Below are 8,271 nucleotides of genomic sequence, written 5' to 3'. Positions count from 1 at the left end.
CAGGGGAGAGACAGAGTGAAAGAGAGAATCCCAAGCAAGCTCCATGCTGTCAGTACAGAGCCTGTTGCCAGGCTCAATCCCATGAACTGTGAGATTATGACCTGAGCCAAAATCAAGAGTAGGACACTCAACTGACTGAGCCACCCAGGCACCCCTCAATAAATATTTCTTGAATAATTATTGTATGCAAAGCACTGTGCCAAATATTGGTTATTCTGTGAATAAAATAAACATGGTACCCTCTTCTGAAAGTTTACTGGTGAGAAAAACAAAGAATAGTCATGGAAACTAATATACAAATGTAAAATTTCAAGTTGTAAAAATATCTATGGGAAAAGTCCCAGGCTGCAGTGACAGCAAAATGAGAATTCCATAGATGAGAGTACTGGAAGACCGTGCTGATGAGGTATCACCTCATCTGACACTGGAAGGATGAGAAGGAGTTAGCCATTAAAAATGGAGGTAAAAAAGCTTCAGGAAAAGAGAACAGCCTGTACAAATGGACGTCCCTAATGTGGGATATAGCTGGGCATCTCTGAAACATTAAAAGTGTCCAAACTGGTGGGGACATAGTAGTCAAGGAAAGAGGTGATAAACTTGGAGAGCTAAGGAGGGAGTTTGTAGTTTATTATAAAAGATTTAGAATTTTTTTCCAAATACAAAGTAAACCTTTGGAAAAAGCTATATGTTGGGAAATGACATAACCAGAGCCATATGTATAGATATATAAATACCTAAACACAAACATACATGTATTAAAATTTTGATCACTATGATTATTCTTTGAAAATGGATTGGAGATGGACCATAATGGAACAGAGAGTCCTGTTGGGAGATTATTCTAGAAACTCTGCTGAGAGATCATGGTCACTTGGATGAAGATGGTGGCAGAGGAGATGGGAGAAACAGACAAATTCAACAGATATTTTGGAGGCAAAAATTACAGGAACTTCTGAGGGATTAGATGTGGAGGATGAGGGAGAAGAAACAGATACTGCATCTTCCATCCTTTCAGATAATAAGAGATTAAGAGACTTTGAGGTTGAGACTTAAAAATTAAAAGGAAGTATTTGAGTTTGGAGTTGCAGAAGGAAAAGCAACTGTCCTTGGGCAAAAGAAATTTTCTCCCAATGTCTGCATTTAATACAAGGTGAAAATCAGTTAACAAGAACCCTTGTTTCAATCTGCACAAGTTCCCAATTCCTTCAACCACAATTAATGATTTAAAGAACATTTACCCAACTCTGATATCAAGAGTCATGGCTACCCAAAAGGTAAGAGGTACTTTAAAAAAGATGGGGACATGTCAAAAAAACAGATGAGCCAGTTTAAAAGGGGCTCCCTGTGGCTGAATCTTAGATAATATAAGCCATGAAATAAATGAAAGGCTCAGATTATAACCCACAGAATGAAATAAAAATCTATGAATCCACACTGGTGTAAATACATAAGAAAGGAAAAGCTCCTCCTTACAGTAGAATTCCAACTAATAAATGTAAAGGAATGAGAACAATAGGAAAAAAACTCCATTTGGCAACCACTGCAGAAATAATTTTCATGCAAGAATCATTGAGGGATGCTAAAACTCATGAGTGAAAGTATAGTAAGAAATAGGATATTAACTTAATCTCAAAATATCCCTCAACAAGGTATCTATTAATCTCAAAGCAATAATAGTAACTTAAAGAAAACTGTCAGACTCCACCTTACTAACCCTAACCCTACTAACCCTATCCTTAACTCTAACTTAACCCTAACTCTAACCCTAACAGCATCAATAATGGAACAAGTCAACAACATGTGTCTCCTGATATTACGCACTGAGAAAATGGCACTACTTCTGCCATATTCCTATCAAAAGTGCACGGCCTGAATCTAATATAAGAAAACATCAAAGCAAACCCAAATTGAGAGACATTTTACAAAATAGCTAGCTTGTGTTCCTTTAAAATGTAAGATCACAGAAGATAAAAAATGACTATAGAACTATTCCAAGTTAAAGGACACAGAAGGATACCATTTTAACAGCATTAATATCCCTATTTTGGTTATTATACTGTAGTCCCCTTTTATCCATGACTTCCCTTTCTGCAGTTTCAGTTATCCCCCATAATCCAAGATCTGGAAGCAGATGATCTTACTTCTGATGTACTGTCAGAAGGTCAATAGTAGCTAAAAACTACAGCATGATGCCTATGTCAGTCGCCTCACTTCATCTCATCACATGAGCATTTTATCATCACACATCATCATAAGAAGAAGGGTGAAATAAACTTGTCAAATCATTATATGGTACACCTGAAGCTAATGTAACACCGTGTATCAATTATACTTCAATAAAAAATAAATGTAGTTTAAAAAAATAAGGGTGAGTACAGTACAATAAGATATTTTGAGAGAGAAACTATGTGCACATAACTTTCGGTATAGTATGTTATTATAATTGTTCCATTTTATTAATGTTGTTAATCTCTTAATGTGTTTAATTTATAAATTAAACTTTATTACAGGTATGTAGAAGAAAAAAACATATATAAAGCATTTAGTACTATCCACAATTTTAGGCATCCACTGGAGGTCTTGGATTGTATCCTCTGTGGATAAGGGGCAGAAGTACTGTAATGTAGTTTTATAAGAGAATGTCCTTGTTTTTAGGTAATACCCACTGAATTATTTAACAGTATAGAGATATAAGAGATACAATTTACTGTCAAGCATTTGAGAAAAAAAATCATGTATACACATACAAAGAGAATATGCTAAAGCAAGTGTGTTTAGATATTGACATTTGGGGAATTTGAGTGAAAGGTATATAGGTATTCTTTGTCAGATTATTAAGTCTGGAATTATTTCAAAATTTTAAAAAGATTTTTTCCTAGTTTCTTTGTCCCCACCCCACAGAAAATTTTGAAAGTTTTTGAAAAAGAATCATGAAAACAATAGGCTAATCCTTCCTATAAATACAGACACAAAAAGCTTCATCAAAATACCTGCAAACCATATTCAACAAAAGATAAAAGGGTCATACATCATGATCAAGGTGGATTTATCCCACAGTATAAGCTTCGTTTAACACACACACAAAAAAAATCAATGTAATACACCATATTATAGACAAAAAAGGCCTCCCCCCCAAAAAAAAATCCATGAACTTATCAATACAGAAAGTGCATTTGACAAAATTTACTTAAAACACTTAAAAGATGAGGAAATAGAAAATAACTTCCTCAATTTGATAAGGATATTTATGGTAAACCACAGCTAACACCATGCTTCTTCCCCTAAGATCAGAAATAAGACAAGGATGGCAGTACTCACGTTTATCAACATTGTTATGGAAGTTCTGGTCAAGGCAATTAGATCAAAAACTACTGGAAAGCAAGATGTAAAACTATCTCTATTTGCAGATTATGATTTTGTATATGAAATCTCTTCAGCATCCACTAAAAAAACTACTAGAACTAACAAATGAATTCAACAAGTATGTAGGCTACAAAAGCAATATACAAAAATCAACTGTATTTCTATCTACAAGCAATGAACAATCTGAAAATAAAACTAAGCAATCTCATTTATAATCATAACAAATAAAATAAAATAAAATGTCTAGGGAAAACTTAACAAAAGAACCTCAAGTCCTGACAATGAACCCTCAACATAGTGTTAAATAAAATTAAAGATCTGAATAAATGAAAATACATTTCATGTTCATGAATCAGAAAAAAAAGAAAAAACACATTGTTACGATGACAATACTACCCAAACTAATCCACAAATTCAACAAAATCACTATCAAAAGTCCAGCTAATTTTTTCCCAGAAATTGGCAAGCTGGTACTAAAATTCATATGGGAATTCAAGAGACTTTGAAGAGCCAAAACAATCTTGAAAAAAAAACAAAAAAAAACCAAAGTTGATGGGAATGCAAGCCGGCGCAGCCACTCTGGAAAACAGTATGGAGGTTCCTCAAAAAAACTAAAAATAGAACTACCCTACGACCCAGCAAATGCACTACTAGGCATTTATCCAAGGGATACAGGTGTGCTATTTCAAAGGGACACATGCACTCCAACGTTATAACAGCACTATCAACAACAGCCAAAGTGTGGAAAGAGCCCACATGTCCATCAATGGATGAATGGATAAAGAAGATCTGCTACATATATACAATGGAGTATTACTCGGCAATCAAAAAGAATGAAATCTTGCCATTTGCAACTATGTGGATGGAACTGGAGGGTATTATGCTAAGTGAAATTAGTCAGAGAAAGACAAAAATCATATGACTTCACTCATATGAGGACTTTAAGAGACAAAACAGATGAACATAAGGGAAAGGAAACAAAAATAATATAAAAACAGGGAGGGGGACAAAACAGAAGAGACTCATAAATATGGAGAACAAACTGAGGGTTACAAGAAAGGTTGTGGGAGGGGGGACGATATAAATGGGTAAGGGACACTAAGGAATCTACTCCTGAAATCATTGTTGCACTATATGCTAACTAATTTGGATGTAAATTTAAGAAAATTAAAATTAAAATTAAAAAAAATACCTGAAAAAAAAAAATTTGAAGAACTCATACTGACCTACTGCAAAGCTACAAGTAATTAAGACAGTGAGATACTGATAGATAGACATATAGATAATGGAATAAAATTGCAAGTCCAGATATCAACCCTCATGTGAAAACAATTCATTGAGAAGAGAATAGCATTTTCAACAAATGGCTCTGGGACAACTAGATATATACATCCAAAAGGATGAATTCAGACAGTCCTACCTCACAATATACACAAATATTCACTAAAAAGGATAATAGAATTGAATGTAAGAGCTAAAACTATAAAACACTTAGAGGAAAAAATACAAGTCTTCTAAACACTGGGTTACTCAGTGAATGATTTCTTGGATATAACACCACAAGCACATGACACAAAAGGAAAACAGATGAACTGAGCTTCGTCAGAACTAAACCTTCTGTGCAACAAAAAGAGTGAAAAGGCAATTCACAGAATGGACGAAAATATTTTTAAATCCTGTATCTGAGAAGGGACTTATATTCAGAACATATTAAAAACCGTGACTTGACAATAACAAGACTAATAATCCAATTTAAAAATAGGCAAGGGATTTGAATAGACATTTCTCCAAAGAAGATACATAATGGCTAGTAAACAAATAAAAAGATGCTCAAAATCATTAGTCATTAGGTAAATGTAAATCAGAACCACAGTGACATACTATTTCATCTTTACTAGGAAGACTATAATGAAAAACACAGATAATAATAAGTGTGGTAGAGAATGTACAGAAATCAGAATCCTCATAAATTTCTGGTGGGACTGAAAAATGGTGTAGACATTTTGGAAATAGTTTGGCCACTCCTCAACATGTTAAACATGGAGTTATTGGGGCACCTGGGTGGCTCAGTCGGTTAAGCGTCCAACTTCAGCTCAGGTCATGATGTCACAGTTTGTGAGTCTGAGCCACAGACTCTGTTAGGCTCTGTGCTGACAGCTCAGAGCCTGGAGCCTACTTCAATGTCTGTGTCTCCCTCTCTCTCTGCCCCTTCCCTGCTTGTTCTCTCTCTCTCTCTCTCTCTCTCTCTCTCTCTCTCTCTCTCAAAAATAAATAAACATTAAAAAATAAAATAAATAAAATAAAATAAAATAAAATAAAATAAAAAAAATAAAATAAAATAAAATAAAATAAACACAGAGTTATCATATGACCAGCAATTCCAACCTAGGTATTTACCTAAGAGAAATGAAAATACTTGTGTACACAGAAACATACATGAACAATCATAGAACCATTATTCATAAGAGCCAAATATGGAAACAACCTAAATATCCATCAGCTGATGAAGAGACAAACAAAATGTGGTATATCCATACAATGAAATATAACTTGGTCATAAAAAATCATGAAGTACCAATACAGGCTACATGGCTGAACCTTGAAAACATTATGCTAAGGGGCACGTGGGTGACTCGGTTGAGCATCTGACTCTTGATTTCAGCCCAGGACATGATCTCATGGTTCACGTGGCACTCTGTGCTGACAATGTGAAGCCTGCTTGGGATTCTCTCCCACCCTCTCTGCCCCTTTTGCTCACTCTCCATATATATCAAAATAAATAAACTTAAAAAAAAAGACATTATGCTGAGTAAAAGAAGTCAATCACAAAAGATTGCATATTGTAGGATTCCATTCATGTGAAATGTCAAGAATAGGCAAATCCAGAAAGACAGAAAGTAGACTACTGATTGCTAGGCTCTGAGGATAGGCCAACAGCAGAAGTCAGTGGGGAAGAGGGGAAGTAGGAAAGGGGAAATGACTACTAATGGGTATGAGGCTTTTCTTTGGGGTGTTGAAAACGTTATGAAATTAGAATAGGGACAGTTCCACAACTCTCAATATATCAAAAAACCCTGAACTGTATACTCTAAATGGATAAATTTATAAATTTATATTTTTTAAGTGTTTGTTTATTTTTGAGAGAGAGACAGAGTACAAGCGGGAGAGGGGCAGAGAGAGAGGGAACCACAGAATCTGAAGCAGCTCCAGGCTCCGAGCTGTCAGCACAGAGCCCGACGCATGACGTGAACCGAAGTTGGACACTTAACCGACTAAGCTACCCAGGTGCCCCTTACATGGATAAATTTAATGGTAGGTGAAACATATATCAATAAATCTGTTAAAATAAAAAGAATCACCTCTTTCATAAATTAATCTTTTTATATGTAAGTTAGAAACTTATCTGTAATCAGGAGTTTCTCCAATAACTTTTTTGAGCCATTTTAGTATTGCGTGTGACTTACACACCCTATGTTAAATACGTAACATCACTTTCTTTCAGGAATTGCAATAAACTATGAATAACAGAACTGCCCTGCACAATAAAAAGAAGCAGCATACAAATTAAAACAGTAACTTTAAAAAATATATGGGTTTATTTCTTTAAATATAAAAGAGGTTCAGAAGTGGACAATTCAGAATATGGATGGCAGTTTTGTGATGTCATCATTAGACTGTAATTCTTCCTTTTTTGTATTTTGCCACCCTCAGAAAAAGCTCCATCCTCAAGTTACTTCATATCTCAGTAGGGTTACTAGAACTCCTGGAATCATTTCAGACAGCAGGGGGGTGGGGAGGAAAGGAGAAAAACAAAGAGACAGAATGCTCCCAACTAAGCTGGGTTCGTATAAACAGCTTTTCCAATGATTTTCCACTTATGTCTTATTGGCCATACCTGGTTGTAAGAAAGGCTGTGGAAAATGTTCTCTTAGCTGGAAACTGCCTCACTGAACAGAACTGGGATTCTGTTACTAAGGAAGAAGTGAGTGGATTTAATTAACGAACCAGCAGTCTGCCCCAGTACAGGGCAGTGGGTAGGCAGTCTAGCTCATTGCTCTCTAAACCCATAAACTTTGAAGAATTAACTCTTTAAAAGTCAGAAAATGTGACTGATAGCATAGGCCTTGAAAGAAATAAAAGAGGCTATTTTAGGATCAAGTCTCCTCTTTCCATAATATTCAAATCATTTATCCAAATTCCCAATATAAATTAGCTGCAGCCTCACTACTGAATTTATTCTTTCATTTCTACATCATATAACTATCTAGGCTGACCATTTGTTCATTCAGCCAACCAGCCAGCCAGCCAGCCAATATTTATTAAATGTCACCCACTAATCAGTAGCACAGTTTAATTTCAACTGGAAAATATAGCAAGTAAATAAATTATTCATTGAACCATATACTACTATCATATCAGTAGATTAAAAGTGGTTAAATAGTGTTAATTTCATGCTTCAAGTTCATATAGAAGAGATTAAGTGTAATATAAAGAAAGCAAGCAGATGAGAGAGATAATTAGAGATAGAAAATGGTGAGGATTTCAAACAGAGCAGTCAGGTATAGTTTTATTGAAAAGGTGTAACGGACAACAAACAAAGTAAGGGAGACATCCAACCAGATACTTGAAGGAAAAGAATCAGAGAGAGGGCAGAATATGTGCAAAGGTTCTAAGGAAGCAGCAGCGAGTGGTCTGACACAAGGAGGTAATTGTGGCTGAAGGGTAGTGATCAGGTGGGGAGAGCGGTAGGTGAGGTTAGGACAGTGACAAGACTCAGGTAAAACAAGTCCTTGCAGGTCATTATAATTAAGATTTCATCTTTTGTTCAGTGTGATGTAAGAAGCCATTAGAGGCTTGAGTAAAGCTGTAACATGATCTAACTTTTGTAAAGGTCACTCTGGCTACATG

The sequence above is a fragment of the Panthera tigris genome, chromosome C2, assembly GCF_018350195.1.
Source record: "Panthera tigris isolate Pti1 chromosome C2, P.tigris_Pti1_mat1.1, whole genome shotgun sequence".
Lineage (NCBI taxonomy): Eukaryota > Metazoa > Chordata > Mammalia > Carnivora > Felidae > Panthera > Panthera tigris.
Note: the sequence above shows the minus strand (reverse complement) of the source record.